Source organism: Heptranchias perlo, chromosome 35, assembly GCF_035084215.1.
Source record: "Heptranchias perlo isolate sHepPer1 chromosome 35, sHepPer1.hap1, whole genome shotgun sequence".
Taxonomy (NCBI): Eukaryota; Metazoa; Chordata; class Chondrichthyes; order Hexanchiformes; family Hexanchidae; genus Heptranchias; species Heptranchias perlo.
Window position 1 is genome coordinate 3,075,984 of NC_090359.1, and position 15,808 is coordinate 3,091,791.

Sequence of the window (15,808 nt, forward strand, 5' to 3'; positions counted from 1 at the left end):
TTCTATTAGTGTATGTGGTAGAGAACAAAAGAGGTAATCGAAACTATACTGCAGCTCGTATTCAAACCGAACAAACTGCGACCTCAACGCAGAGCATGGACGAGGATACGATCAAGGCGAAGCGCATCAGGTGGGGCAGTCATGCCCGAACAACAGCAATGTCGCGCCCGGTGCTGCTTGGAAAAGAAGGATGTTTGGTGATGACGAAAATATAGCAAGCACTTTACATGTTGGCAGCGGTGGGATTCGAACCCACGCCCCCGAAGAGACTGGAGCCTAAATCCAGCGCCTTAGACCGCTCGGCCACGCTACCACGTGTCAAACCTCTGCCTTCAGAATCTGATATCTGGTGATTGAAATGTGGTTTTCTTGCATTTTGACCTTTGAGTCGAGGATTTTCCATTGAACGAATCAAATAAATGGACTTTCTGAACAATATTCATGCGACGAGGTGGCCGAGTGTTTGAGGTGATGGATTCCTAATCCATTGTGCTCTGCACGCATGGTTTTGTATCTCATTCGCGCCATTATTGCATTTACCGTTTGATGTGTCGCTTCCTTCCTGAAATTCAACCAGATGTCTTGGGCCTCGCTCCAATCCGAAGCCACGGTGGATGAATTTTGCATTGCTCGCTGATCTCTGCTCAAATCAGCAAGGAAAAATTGGTGCACGGAGGTGTTGCGAGTGTAAGATGTGAATAACGTGAAGGATCAAGAAAGTGCACAATTACGCCCCGGTAAAGCGAGTATCTGTCCACAGATAATACCTGACCTGCTGAGTGTTGCCAGCAGTTTCTCGATTTATTTTTGAGCTTTCACTATAGCCGTTTTCCTGACAACTTGAAACTTTACTCAAGGGCGCAGCTTCAAGCACAACTTTCTTGAGCTCTACTCACACACAACATCGCTCTTTACTTTCCGACACACTCGCTTTAAAATCTGGCTTATCCGCACACAGCTTCCTGCGCCACGAAAATTTGAAACACCTTTCGCTCTTGGCCTGCAATCGCTTCTTTTTCGCCACAGGCGCTCTTTACATTTATCGTCTACTCGATTCAATCCAATGTTTAAACAGAACTATTAAGATCAAGGCGGAATACTTCCGATCTTCCTGGGCCGCCCCAACTTGCCAAATGTGCACCTCTCAACCGCCACTCGCAGCTCTGTTGCGCTGCCCGTCGGTCACGCAACTCAACTGCTGAAAGAAAAAATCCAAAAAGCATCAAAACAAAATCCAGTTCTTCAGTTAACATCACCTGGATCACAAGATTCGACAAGTAAAATTCGTGAACAATCGGGCGGCTGTCTTTCCAGAGGCCAGCCCTGCTTTCATCGTGTTTGTCTGTCGAGCGGTCACGCAGATCGAAATGTGTCGACTGGTTTCAAGGCGCAAATGAACATTGGTGCGAATCGGACATCTGCCCAATAGAAACAGTGGTCACAGCAGAACAAATTTAAACGCGTGAGATCATGAAAGTGAATGCTGGAGTCGGCAATGCCGCAGGATAGTTTCCATGAAGTGGAAGGAAGAAAGGAAAGGCGGCATATTGGCTGTGGAAGGAAGAAAAAGTTGGGAAAACAGGCCAGTTTGAACTGTGGAGCATCAAGTACAGGCATGTGAGAGTGCTGGATTTGAAGGAATGGTTAGGTTTTTGCCAGCAACAAAAAATATTTCTTTTTTGTGCAAAAGATTGATTTCTTGCTGCATTCTATTAGTGTATGTGGTAGAGAACAAAAGAGGGAAACGAAACTACACTGTAGCTCGTATTCAAACCGAACAAACTGCGACCTCAACGCAGAGCATGGACGAGGATACGATCAAGGCGAAGCGCATCAGGTGGGGCAGTCATGCCCGAACAACAGCAATGTCGCGCCCGGTGCTGCTTGGAAAAGAAGGATGTTTGGTGATGACGAAAAAATTGCAAGCACTTTACATGTTGGCAGCGGTGGGATTCGAACCCACGCCCCCGAACAGACTGGAGCCTAAATCCTGCGCCTTAGACCGCTCGGCCACGCTATCACGTGTCAAAGCTCTGCCTTCAGAATCTGATATCTGGTGATTGAAATGTGGTTTTCTTGCATTTTGACCTTTGAGTCGAGGATTTTCCATTGAACGAATCAAATAAATGGACTTTCTGAACAATATTCATGCGACGAGGTGGCCGAGTGTTTGAGGTGATGGATTCCTAATCCATTGTGCTCTGCACGCATGGTTTTGTATCTCATTCGCGCCATTATTGCATTTACCGTTTGATGCGTCGCTTCCTTCCTGAAATTCAGCCAGATGTCTTGGGCCTCGCTCCAGTCCGAAGCCACGGTGGATGAATTTTGCATTGCTCGCTGATCTCTGCTCAAATCAGCAAGGAAAAATTGGTGCACGGAGGTGTTGCGAGTGTAAGATGTGAATAACGTGAAGGATCAAGAAAGTGCACAATTACGCCCCGGTAAAGCGAGTATCTGTCCACAGATAATACCTGACCTGCTGAGTGTTGCCAGCAGTTTCTGGATTTATTTTTGAGCTTTCACTATAGCCGTTTTCCTGACAACTTGAAACTTTACTCAAGGGCGCAGCTTCAAGCACAACTTTCTTGAGCTCTACTCACACACAACATCGCTCTTTACTTTCCGACACACTCGCTTTAAAATCTGGCTTATCCGCACACAGCTTCCTGCGCCACGAAAATTTGAAACACCTTTCGCTCTTGGCCTGCAATCGCTTCTTTTTCGCCACAGGCGCTCTTTACATTTATCGTCTACTCGATTCAATCCCATGTTTAAACAGAACTATTAAGATCAAGGCGGAATACTTCCGATCTTCCTGGGCCGCCCCAACTTGCCAAATGTGCACCTCTCAACCGCCACTCGCAGCTCTGTAGCGCTGCCCGTCGGTCACGCAACTCAACTGCTGAAAGAAAAAATCCAAAAAGCATCAAAACAAAATCCAGTTCTTCAGTTACCATCACCTGGATCACAAGATTCGACAAGTAAAATTCGTGAACAATCGGGCGGCTGTCTTTCCAGAGGCCAGCCCTGCTTTCATCGTGTTTGTCTGTCAAGCGGTCACGCAGATCGAAATATGTCGACTGGTTTCAAGGCGCAAATGAACATTGGTGCGAATCGGACATCTGCCCAATAGAAACAGTGGTCACAGCAGAACAAATTTAAACGCGTGAGATCATGAAAGTGAATGCTGGAGTCGGCAATGCCGCAGGATAGTTTCCATGAAGTGGAAGGAAGAAAGGAAAGGCGGCATATAGGCTGTGGAAGGAAGAAAAAGTGGGGAAAACAGGCCAGTTTGAACTGTGGAGCATCAAGTACAGGCATGTGAGAGTGCTGGATTTGAAGGAATGGTTAGGTTTTTGCCAGCAACAAAAAATATTTCTTTTTTGTGCAAAAGATTGATTTCTTGCTGCATTCTATTAGTGTATGTGGTAGAGAACAAAAGAGGTAATCGAAACTATACTGTAGCTCGTATTCAAACCGAACAAACTGCGACCTCAACGCAGAGCATGGACGAGGATACGATCAAGGCGAAGCGCATCAGGTGGGGCAGTGATGCCCGAACAACAGCAATGTCGCGCCCGGTGCTGCTTGGAAAAGAAGGATGTTTGGTAATGACGAAAATATAGCAAGCACTTTACATGTTGGCAGCGGTGGGATTCGAACCCACGCCCCCGAAAAGACTGGAGCCTAAATCCAGCGCCTTAGACCGCTCGGCCACGCTACCACGTGTCAAAGCTCTTTCTTCAGAATCTGATATCTGGTGATTGAAATGTGGTTTTCTTGCATTTTGACCTTTGAGTCGAGGATTTTCCATTGAACGAATCAAATAAATGGACTTTCTGAACAATATTCATGCGACGAGGTGGCCGAGTGTTTGAGGTGATGGATTCCTAATCCATTGTGCTCTGCACGCATGGTTTTGTATCTCATTCGCGCCATTATTGCATTTACCGTTTGATGCGTCGCTTCCTTCCTGAAATTCAGCCAGATGTCTTGGGCCTCGCTCCAATCCGAAGCCACGGTGGATGAATTTTGCATTGCTCGCTGATCTCTGCTCAAATCAGCAAGGAAAAATTGGTGCACGGAGGTGTTGCGAGTGTAAGATGTGAATAACGTGAAGGATCAAGAAAGTGCACAATTACGCCCCGGTAAAGCGAGTATCTGTCCACAGATAATACCTGACCTGCTGAGTGTTGCCAGCAGTTTCTGGATTTATTTTTGAGCTTTCATTATAGCCGTTTTCCTGACAACTTGAAACTTTACTCAAGGGCGCAGCTTCAAGCACAACTTTCTTGAGCTCTACTCACACACAACATCGCTCTTTACTTTCCGACACACTCGCTTTAAAATCTGGCTTATCCGCACACAGCTTCCTGCGCCACGAAAATTTGAAACACCTTTCGCTCTTGGCCTGCAATCGCTCCTTTTTCGCCACAGGCGCTCTTTACATTTATCCTCTACTCGATTCAATCCCATGTTTAAACAGAACTATTAAGATCAAGGCGGAATACTTCCGATCTTCCTGGGCCGCCCCAACTTGCCAAATGTGCACCTCTCAACCGCCACTCGCAGCTCTGTAGCGCTGCCCGTCGGTCACGCAACTCAACTGCTGAAAGAAAAAATCCAAAAAGCATCAAAACAAAATCCAGTTCTTCAGTTACCATCACCTGGATCACAAGATTCGACAAGTAAAATTCGTGAACAATCGGGCGGCTGTCTTTCCAGAGGCCAGCCCTGCTTTCATCGTGTTTGTCTGTCGAGCGGTCACGCAGATCGAAATGTGTCGACTGGTTTCAAGGCGCAAATGAACATTGGTGCGAATCGGACATCTGCCCAATAGAAACAGTGGTCACAGCAGAACAAATTTAAACGCGTGAGATCATGAAAGTGAATTCTGGAGTCGGCAATGCCGCAGGATAGTTTCCATGAAGTGGAAGGAAGAAAGGAAAGGCGGCATATTGGCTGTGGAAGGAAGAAAAAGTTGGGAAAACAGGCCAGTTTGAACTGTGGAGCATCAAGTACAGGCATGTGAGAGTGCTGGATTTGAAGGAATGGTTCGGTTTTTGCCAGCAACAAAAAATATTTCTTTTTTGTGCAAAAGATTGATTTCTTGCTGCATTCTATTAGTGTATGTGGTAGAGAACAAAAGAGGGAATCGAAACTATACTGTAGCTCGTATTCAAACCGAACAAACTGCGACCTCAACGCAGAGCATGGACGAGGATACGATCAAGGCGAAGCGCATCAGGTGGGGCAGTGATGCCCGAACAACAGCAATGTCGCGCCCGGTGCTGCTTGGAAAAGAAGGATGTTTGGTGATGACGAAAATATAGCAAGCACTTTACATGTTGGCAGCGGTGGGATTCGAACCCACGCCCCCGAAGAGACTGGAGCCTAAATCCAGCGCCTTAGACCGCTCGGCCACGCTACCACGTGTCAAAGCTCTGCCTTCAGAATCTGATATCTGGTGATTGAAATGTGGTTTTCTTGCATTTTGACCTTTGAGTCGAGGATTTTCCATTGAACGAATCAAATAAATGGACTTTCTGAACAATATTCATGCGACGAGGTGGCCGAGTGTTTGAGGTGATGGATTCCTAATCCATTGTGCTCTGCACGCATGGTTTTGTATCTCATTCGCGCCATTATTGCATTTACCGTTTGATGCGTCGCTTCCTTCCTGAAATTCAACCAGATGTCTTGGGCCTCGCTCCAATCCGAAGCCACGGTGGATGAATTTTGCATTGCTCGCTGATCTCTGCTCAAATCAGCAAGGAAAAATTGGTGCACGGAGGTGTTGCGAGTGTAAGATGTGAATAACGTGAAGGATCAAGAAAGTGCACAATTACGCCCCGGTAAAGCGAGTATCTGTCCACAGATAATACCTGACCTGCTGAGTGTTGCCAGCAGTTTCTGGATTTATTTTTGAGCTTTCACTATAGCCGTTTTCCTGACAACTTGAAACTTTACTCAAGGGCGCAGCTTCAAGCACAACTTTCTTGAGCTCTACTCACACACAACATCGCTCTTTACTTTCCGACACACTCGCTTTAAAATCTGGCTTATCCGCACACAGCTTCCTGCGCCACGAAAATTTGAAACACCTTTCGCTCTTGGCCTGCAATCGCTCCTTTTTCGCCACAGGCGCTCTTTACATTTATCGTCTACTCGATTCAATCCCATGTTTAAACAGAACTATTAAGATCAAGGCGGAATACTTCCGATCTTCCTGGGCCGCCCCAACTTGCCAAATGTGCACCTCTCAACCGCCACTCGCAGCTCTGTAGCGCTGCCCGTCGGTCACGCAACTCAACTGCTGAAAGAAAAAATCCAAAAAGCATCAAAACAAAATCCAGTTCTTCAGTTAACATCACCTGGATCACAAGATTCGATAAGTAAAATTCGTGAACAATCGGGCGGCTGTCTTTCCAGAGGCCAGCCCTGCTTTCATCGTGTTTGTCTGTCGAGCGGTCACGCAGATCGAAATGTGTCGACTGGTTTCAAGGCGCAAATGAACATTGGTGCGAATCGGACATCTGCCCAATAGAAACAGTGGTCACAGCAGAACAAATTTCAACGCGTGAGATCATGAATCTGAATGCTGGAGTCGGCAATGCCGCAGCATAGTTTCCATGAAGTGAAAGGAAGAAAGGAAAGGCGGCATATTGGCTGTGGAAGGAAGAAGAAGTGGGGAAAACAGGCCAGTTTGAACTGTGGAGCATCAAGTACAGGCATGTGAGAGTGCTGGATTTGAAGGAATGGTTAGGTTTTTGCCAGCAACAAAAAATATTTCTTTTTTGTGCAAAAGATTGATTTCTTGCTGCATTCTATTAGTGTATGTGGTAGAGAACAAAAGAGGTAATCGAAACTACACTGTAGCTCGTATTCAAACCGAACAAACTGCGATCTCAACGCAGAGCATGGACGAGGATACGATCAAGGCGAAGCGCATCAGGTGGGGCAGTCATGCCCGAACAACAGCAATGTCGCGCCCGGTGCTGCTTGGAAAAGAAGGATGTTTGGTGATGACGAAAAAATAGCAAGCACTTTACACACTGGCAGCGGTGGGATTCGAACCCACGCCCCCGAAGAGACTGGAGCCTAAATCCAGCGCCTTAGACCGCTGGGCCACGCTACCACCTGTCAAAGCTCTGCCTTCAGAATCTGATATCTGGTGATTGAAATGTGGTTTTCTTGCATTTTGACCTTTGAGTCGAGGATTTTCCATTGAACGAATCAAATAAATGGACTTTCTGAACAATATTCATGCGACGAGGTGGCCGAGTGTTTGAGGTGATGGATTCCTAATCCATTGTGCTCTGCACGCATGGTTTTATATCTCATTCGCGCCATTATTGCATTTACCGTTTGATGCGTCGCTTCCTTCCTGAAATTCAGCCAGATGTCTTGGGCCTCGCTCCAGTCCGAAGCCACGGTGGATGAATTTTGCATTGCTCGCTGATTTCTGCTCAAATCAACAAGGAAAAATTGGTGCACGGAGGTGTTGCGAGTGTAAGATGTGAATAACGTGAAGGATCAAGAAAGTGCACAATTACGCCCCGGTAAAGCGAGTATCTGTCCACAGATAATACCTGACCTGCTGAGTGTTGCCAGCAGTTTCTGGATTTATTTTTGAGCTTTCACTATAGCCGTTTTCCTGACAACTTGAAACTTTACTCAAGGGCGCAGCTTCAAGCACAACTTTCTTGAGCTCTACTCACACACAACATCGCTCTTTACTTTCCGACACACTCGCTTTAAAATCTGGCTTATCCGCACACAGCTTCCTGCGCCACGAAAATTTGAAACACCTTTCGCTCTTGGCCTGCAATCGCTCCTTTTTCGCCACAGGCGCTCTTTACATTTATCCTCTCCTCGATTCAATCCCATGTTTAAACAGAACTATTAAGATCAAGGCGGAATACTTCCGATCTTCCTGGGCCGCCCCAACTTGCCAAATGTGCACCTCTCAACCGCCACTCCCAGCTCTGTCGCGCTGCCCGTCGGTCACGCAACTCAACTGCTGAAAGAAAAAATCCAAAAAGCATCAAAACAAAATCCAGTTCTTCAGTTACCATCACCTGGATCACAAGATTCGACAAGTAAAATTCGTGAACAATCGGGCGGCTGTCTTTCCAGAGGCCAACCCTGCTTTCATCGTGTTTGTCTGTCGAGCGGTCACGCAGATCGAAATGTGTCGACTGGTTTCAAGGCGCAAATGAACATTGGTGCGAATCGGACATCTGCCCAATAGAAACAGTGGCCACAGCAGAACAAATTTAAACGCGTGAGATCATGAAAGTGAATGCTGGAGTCGGCAATGCCGCAGGATAGTTTCCATGAAGTGGAAGGAAGAAAGGAAAGGCGGCATATTGGCTGTGGAAGGAAGAAAAAGTTGGGAAAACAGGCCAGTTTGAACTGTGGAGCATCAAGTACAGGCATGTGAGAGTGCTGGATTTGAAGGAATGGTTCGGTTTTTGCCAGCAACAAAAAATATTTCTTTTTTGTGCAAAAGATTGATTTCTTGCTGCATTCTATTAGTGTATGTGGTAGAGAACAAAAGAGGTAATCGAAACTATACTGTAGCTCGTATTCAAACCGAACAAACTGCGACCTCAACGCAGAGCATGGACGAGGATACGATCAAGGCGAAGCGCATCAGGTGGGGCAGTCATGCCCGAACAACAGCAATGTCGCGCCCGGTGCTGCTTGGAAAAGAAGGATGTTTGGTGATGACGAAAAAATAGCAAGCACTTTACATGTTGGCAGCGGTGGGATTCGAACCCACGCCCCCGAAGAGACTGGAGCCTAAATCCAGCGCCTTAGACCGCTCGGCCACGCTACCACGTGTCAAAGCTCTGCCTTCAGAATCTGATATCTGGTGATTGAAATGTGGTTTTCTTGCATTTTGACCTTTGAGTCGAGGATTTTCCATTGAACGAATCAAATAAATGGACTTTCTGAACAATATTCATGCGACGAGGTGGCCGAGTGTTTGAGGTGATGGATTCCTAATCCATTGTGCTCTGCACGCATGGTTTTGTATCTCATTCGCGCCATTATTGCATTTACCGTTTGATGCGTCGCTTCCTTCCTGAAATTCAGCCAGATGTCTTGGGCCTCGCTCCAATCCGAAGCCACGGTGGATGAATTTTGCATTGCTCGCTGATCTCTGCTCAAATCAGCAAGGAAAAATTGGTGCACGGAGGTGTTGCGAGTGTAAGATGTGAATAACGTGAAGGATCAAGAAAGTGCACAATTACGCCCCGGTAAAGCGAGTATCTGTCCACAGATAATACCTGACCTGCTGAGTGTTGCCAGCAGTTTCTGGATTTATTTTTGAGCTTTCATTATAGCCGTTTTCCTGACAACTTGAAACTTTACTCAAGGGCGCAGCTTCAAGCACAACTTTCTTGAGCTCTACTCAAACACAACATCGCTCTTTACTTTCCGACACACTCGCTTTAAAATCTGATTATCCGCACACAGCTTCCTGCGCCACGAAAATTTGAAACACCTTTCGCTCTTGGCCTGCAATCGCTCCTTTTTCGCCACAGGCGCTCTTTACATTTATCGTCTACTCGATTCAATCCCATGTTTAAACAGAACTATTAAGATCAAGGCGGAATACTTCCGATCTTCCTGGGCCGCCCCAACTTGCCAAATGTGCACCTCTCAACCGCCACTCGCAGCTCTGTAGCGCTGCCCGTCGGTCACGCAACTCAACTGCTGAAAGAAAAAATCCAAAAAGCATCAAAACAAAATCCAGTTCTTCAGTTACCATCACCTGGATCACAAGATTCGACAAGTAAAATTCGTGAACAATCGGGCGGCTGTCTTTCCAGAGGCCAGCCCTGCTTTCATCGTGTTTGTCTGTCAAGCGGTCACGCAGATCGAAATGTATCGACTGGTTTCAAGGCGCAAATGAACATTGGTGCGAATCGGACATCTGCCCAATAGAAACAGTGGTCACAGCAGAACAAATTTAAGCGCGTGAGATCATGAAAGTGAATGCTGGAGTCGGCAATGCCGCAGGATAGTTTCCATGAAGTGGAAGGAAGAAAGGAAAGGCGGCATATTGGCTGTGGAAGGAAGAAAAAGTGGGGAAAACAGGCCAGTTTGAACTGTGGAGCATCTAGTACAGGCATGTGAGAGTGCTGGATTTGAAGGAATGGTTAGGTTTTTGCCAGCAACAAAAAATATTTCTTTTTTGTGCAAAAGATTGATTTCTTGCTGCATTCTATTAGTGTATGTGGTAGAGAACAAAAGAGGTAATCGAAACTACACTGTAGCTCGTATTCAAACCGAACAAACTGCGACCTCAACGCAGAGCATGGACGAGGATACGATCAAGGCGAAGCGCATCAGGTGGGGCAGTCATGCCCGAACAACAGCAATGTCGCGCCCGGTGCTGCTTGGAAAAGAAGGATGTTTGGTGATGACGAAGAAATAGCAAGCACTTTACACACTGGCAGCGGTGGGATTCGAACCCACGCCCCCGAAGAGACTGGAGCCTTAATCCAGCGCCTTAGACCGCTCGGCCACGCTACCACCTGTCAAAGCTCTGCCTTCAGAATCTGATATCTGGTGATTGAAATGTGGTTTTCTTGCATTTTGACCTTTGAGTCGAGGATTTTCCATTGAACGAATCAAATGAATGGTCTTTCTGAGCAATATTCATGCGACGAGGTGGCCGAGTGTTTGAGGTGATGGATTCCTAATCCATTGTGCTCTGCACGCATGGTTTTGTATCTCATCCGCGCCATTATTGCATTTACCGTTTGATGTGTCGCTTCCTTCCTGAAATTCAAACAGATGTCTTGCGCCTCGCTCCAATCCGAAGCCACGGTGGATGAATTTTGCATTGCTCGCTGATCTCTGCTCAAATCAGCAAGGAAAAATTGGTGCACGGAGGTGTTGCGAGTGTAAGATGTGAATAACGTGAAGGATCAAGAAAGTGCACAATGACGCCCCGATAAAGCGAGTATCTATCCACAGATAATACCTGACCTGCTGAGTGTTGCCAGCAGTTTCTGGATTTATTTTTGAGCTTTCACTATAGCCGTTTTCCTGACAACTTGAAACTTTACTCAAGGGCGCAGCTTCAAGCACAACGTTCTTGAGCTCTACTCACACACAACATCGCTCTTTACTTTCCGACACACTCGCTTTAAAATCTGGCTTATCCGCACACAGCTTCCTGCGCCACGAAAATTTGAAACACCTTTCGCTCTTGGCCTGCAATCGCTCCTTTTTCGCCACAGGCGCTCTTTACATTTATCGTCTACTCGATTCAATCCCATGTTTAAACAGAACTATTAAGATCAAGGCGGAATACTTCCGATCTTCCTGGGCCGCCCCAACTTGCCAAATGTGCACCTCTCAACCGCCACTCGCAGCTCTGTAGCTCTGCCCGTCGGTCACGCAACTCAACTACTGAAAGAAAAAATCCAAAAAGCATCAAAACAAAATCCAGTTCTTCAGTTCCCATCACCTGGATCACAAGATTCGACAAGTAAAATTCGTGAACAATCGGGCGGCTGACTTTCCATCGTGTTTGTCTGTCAAGCGGTCACGCAGATCGAAATGTGTCGACTGGTTTCAAGGCGCAAATGAACATTGGTGCGAATCGGACATCTGCCCAATAGAAACAGTGGTCACAGCAGAACAAATTTAAACGCGTGAGATCATGAAAGTGAATGCTGGAGTCGGCAATGCCGCAGCATAGTTTCCATGAAGTGAAAGGAAGAAAGGAAAGGCGGCATATTGGCTGTGGAAGGAAGAAAAAGTGGGGAAAACAGGCCAGTTTCAACTGTGGAGCATCAAGTACAGGCATGTGAGAGTGCTGGATTTGAAGGAATGGTTAGGTTTTTGCCAGCAACAAAAAATATTTCTTTTTTGTGCAAAAGATTGATTTCTTGCTGCATTCTATTAGTGTATGTGGTAGAGAACAAAAGAGGTAATCGAAACTACACTGTAGCTCGTATTCAAACCGAACAAACTGCGACCTCAACGCAGAGCATGGACGAGGATACGATCAAGGCGAAGCGCATCAGGTGGGGCAGTCATGCCCGAACAACAGCAATGTCGCGCCCGGTGCTGCTTGGAAAAGAAGGATGTTTGGTGATGACGAAAAAATAGCAAGCACTTTACATGTTGGCAGCGGTGGGATTCTAACCCACGCCCCCGAAGAGACTGGAACCTAAATCCAGCGCCTTAGACCGCTCGGCCACGCTACCACGTGTCAAAGCTCTGCCTTCAGAATCTGATATCTGGTGATTGAAATGTGGTTTTCTTGCATTTTGACCTTTGAGTCGAGGATTTTCCATTGAACGAATCAAATAAATGGACTTTCTGAACAATATTCATGCGACGAGGTGGCCGAGTGTTTGAGGTGATGGATTCCTAATCCATTGTGCTCTGCACGCATGGTTTTGTATCTCATTCGCGCCATTATTGCATTTACCGTTTGATGCGTCGCTTCCTTCCTGAAATTCAGCCAGATGTCTTGGGCCTCGCTCCAATCCGAAGCCACGGTGGATGAATTTTGCATTGCTCGCTGATCTCTGCTCAAATCAGCAAGGAAAAATTGGTGCACGGAGGTGTTGCGAGTGTAAGATGTGAATAACGTGAAGGATCAAGAAAGTGCACAATTACGCCCCGGTAAAGCGAGTATCTGTCCACAGATAATACCTGACCTGCTGAGTGTTGCCAGCAGTTTCTGGATTTATTTTTGAGCTTTCATTATAGCCGTTTTCCTGACAACTTGAAACTTTACTCAAGGGCGCAGCTTCAAGCACTACTTTCTTGAGCTCTACTCACACACAACATCGCTCTTTACTTTCCGACACACTCGCTTTAAAATCTGGCTTATCCGCACACAGCTTCCTGCGCCACGAAAATTTGAAACACCTTTCGCTCTTGGCCTGCAATCGCTCCTTTTTCGCCACAGGCGCTCTTTACATTTATCGTCTACTCGATTCAATCCCATGTTTAAACAGAACTATTAAGATCAAGGCGGAATACTTCCGATCTTCCTGGGCCGCCCCAACTTGCCAAATGTGCACCTCTCAACCGCCACTCGCAGCTCTGTCGCGCTGCCCGTCGGTCACGCAACTCAACTGCTGAAAGAAAAAATCCAAAAAGCATCAAAACAAAATCCAGTTCTTCAGTTACCATCACCTGGATCACAAGATTCGACAAGTAAAATTCGTGAACAATTGGGCGGCTGTCTTTCCAGAGGCCAGCCCTGCTTTCATCGTGTTTGTCTGTCAAGCGGTCACGCAGATCGAAATGTGTCGACTGGTTTCAAGGCGCAAATGAACATTGGTGCGAATCGGACATCTGCCCAATCGAAACAGTGGTCACAGCAGAACAAATTTAAACGCGTGAGATCATGAAAGTGAATGCTGGAGTCGGCAATGCCGCAGGATAGTTTCCATGAAGTGGAAGGAAGAAAGGAAAGGCGGCATATTGGCTGTGGAAGGAAGAAAAAGTGGGGAAAACAGGCCAGTTTGAACTGTGGAGCATCAAGTACAGGCATGTGAGAGTGCTGGATTTGAAGGAATGGTTAGGTTTTTGCCAGCAACAAAAAATATTTCTTTTTTGTGCAAAAGATTGATTTCTTGCTGCATTCTATTAGTGTATGTGGTAGAGAACAAAAGAGGTAATCGAAACTACACTGTAGCTCGTATTCAAACCGAACAAACTGCGACCTCAACGCAGAGCATGGACGAGGATGCGATCAAGGCGAATCGCATCATGTGGGGCAGTCATGCCCGAACAACAGCAATGTCGCGCCCGGTGCTGCTTGGAAAAGAAGGATGTTTGGTGATGACGAAAAAATAGCAAGCACTTTACACACTGGCAGCGGTGGGATTCGAACCCACGCCCCCGAAGAGACTGGAGCCTAAATCCAGCGCCTTAGACCGCTGGGCCACGCTACCACCTGTCAAAGCTCTGCCTTCAGAATCTGATATCTGGTGATTGAAATGTGGTTTTCTTGCATTTTGACCTTTGAGTCGAGGATTTTCCATTGAACGAATCAAATAAATGGTCTTTCTGAGCAATATTCATGCGACGAGGTGGCCGAGTGTTTGAGGTGATGGATTCCTAATCCATTGTGCTCTGCACGCATGGTTTTGTATCTCATCCGCGCCATTATTGCATTTACCGTTTGATGTGTCGCTTCCTTCCTGAAATTCAACCAGATGTCTTGGGCCTCGCTCCAATCCGAAGCCACGGTGGATGAATTTTGCATTGCTCGCTGATCTCTGCTCAAATCAGCAAGGAAAAATTGGTGCACGGAGGTGTTGCGAGTGTAACATGTGAATAACGTGAAGGATCAAGAAAGTGCACAATGACGCCCCGGTAAAGCGAGTATCTATCCACAGATAATACCTGACCTGCTGAGTGTTGCCAGCAGTTTCTGGATTTATTTTTGAGCTTTCACGAGAGCCGTTTTCCTGACAACTTGAAACTTTACTCAAGGGCGCAGCTTCAAGAACAACTTTCTTGAGCTCTACTCACACACAACATCGCTCTTTACTTTCCGACACACTCGCTTTAAAATCTGGCTTATCCGCACACAGCTTCCTGCGCCACGAAAATTTGAAACACCTTTCGCTCTTGGCCTGCAATCGCTCCTTTTTCGCCACAGGCGCTCTTTACATTTATCGTCTACTCGATTCAATCCCATGTTTAAACAGAACTATTAAGATCAAGGCGGAATACTTCCGATCTTCCTGGGCCGCCCCAACTTGCCAAATGTGCACCTCTCAACCGCCACTCGCAGCTCTGTAGCGCTGCCCGTCGGTCACGCAACTCAACTGCTGAAAGAAAAAATCCAAAAAGCATCAAAACAAAATCCAGTTCTTCAGTTACCATCACCTGGATCACAAGATTCGACAAGTAAAATTCGTGAACAATTGGGCGGCTGTCTTTCCAGAGGCCAGCCCTGCTTTCATCGTGTTTGTCTGTCAAGCGGTCACGCAGATCGAAATGTGTCGACTGGTTTCAAGGCGCAAATGAACATTGGTGCGAATCGGACATCTGCCCAATCGAAACAGTGGTCACAGCAGAACAAATTTAAACGCGTGAGATCATGAAAGTGAATGCTGGAGTCGGCAATGCCGCAGGATAGTTTCCATGAAGTGGAAGGAAGAAAGGAAAGGCGGCATATTGGCTGTGGAAGGAAGAAAAAGTGGGGAAAACAGGCCAGTTTGAACTGTGGAGCATCAAGTACAGGCATGTGAGAGTGCTGGATTTGAAGGAATGGTTAGGTTTTTGCCAGCAACAAAAAATATTTCTTTTTTGTGCAAAAGATTGATTTCTTGCTGCATTCTATTAGTGTATGTGGTAGAGAACAAAAGAGGTAATCGAAACTACACTGTAGCTCGTATTCAAACCGAACAAACTGCGACCTCAACGCAGAGCATGGACGAGGATGCGATCAAGGCGAATCGCATCATGTGGGGCAGTCATGCCCGAACAACAGCAATGTCGCGCCCGGTGCTGCTTGGAAAAGAAGGATGTTTGGTGATGACGAAAAAATAGCAAGCACTTTACACACTGGCAGCGGTGGGATTCGAACCCACGCCCCCGAAGAGACTGGAGCCTAAATCCAGCGCCTTAGACCGCTGGGCCACGCTACCACCTGTCAAAGCTCTGCCTTCAGAATCTGATATCTGGTGATTGAAATGTGGTTTTCTTGCATTTTGACCTTTGAGTCGAGGATTTTCCATTGAACGAATCAAATAAATGGTCTTTCTGAGCAATATTCATGCGACGAGGTGGCCGAGTGTTT

At 46.6% G+C, this 15,808-nt stretch overlaps 9 non-coding genes across 9 annotated transcripts; all 9 read right to left on the minus strand.

The window, feature by feature from the left end:
* Positions 1 to 231: 231 nt before the first annotated feature.
* On the minus strand, positions 232 to 313 carry trnal-uag (transfer RNA leucine (anticodon UAG)). Its single transcript has one exon. It is a non-coding gene; the product is annotated as a tRNA-Leu (tRNA).
* A 3,332-nt stretch (positions 314 to 3,645) lies between these two features.
* Positions 3,646 to 3,727, minus strand: trnal-uag (transfer RNA leucine (anticodon UAG)). Its single transcript has one exon. It is a non-coding gene; the product is annotated as a tRNA-Leu (tRNA).
* A 1,625-nt stretch (positions 3,728 to 5,352) lies between these two features.
* Positions 5,353 to 5,434, minus strand: trnal-uag (transfer RNA leucine (anticodon UAG)). The gene has a single exon. It is a non-coding gene; the product is annotated as a tRNA-Leu (tRNA).
* A 1,625-nt stretch (positions 5,435 to 7,059) lies between these two features.
* Positions 7,060 to 7,141, minus strand: trnal-uag (transfer RNA leucine (anticodon UAG)). Its single transcript has one exon. It is a non-coding gene; the product is annotated as a tRNA-Leu (tRNA).
* Positions 7,142 to 8,766: 1,625 nt separating this feature from the next.
* On the minus strand, positions 8,767 to 8,848 carry trnal-uag (transfer RNA leucine (anticodon UAG)). The gene has a single exon. It is a non-coding gene; the product is annotated as a tRNA-Leu (tRNA).
* Positions 8,849 to 10,472: 1,624 nt separating this feature from the next.
* On the minus strand, positions 10,473 to 10,554 carry trnal-aag (transfer RNA leucine (anticodon AAG)). Its single transcript has one exon. It is a non-coding gene; the product is annotated as a tRNA-Leu (tRNA).
* Positions 10,555 to 12,160: 1,606 nt separating this feature from the next.
* On the minus strand, positions 12,161 to 12,242 carry trnal-uag (transfer RNA leucine (anticodon UAG)). Its single transcript has one exon. It is a non-coding gene; the product is annotated as a tRNA-Leu (tRNA).
* A 1,625-nt stretch (positions 12,243 to 13,867) lies between these two features.
* Positions 13,868 to 13,949, minus strand: trnal-uag (transfer RNA leucine (anticodon UAG)). The gene has a single exon. It is a non-coding gene; the product is annotated as a tRNA-Leu (tRNA).
* A 1,625-nt stretch (positions 13,950 to 15,574) lies between these two features.
* Positions 15,575 to 15,656, minus strand: trnal-uag (transfer RNA leucine (anticodon UAG)). Its single transcript has one exon. It is a non-coding gene; the product is annotated as a tRNA-Leu (tRNA).
* Positions 15,657 to 15,808: the final 152 nt, after the last annotated feature.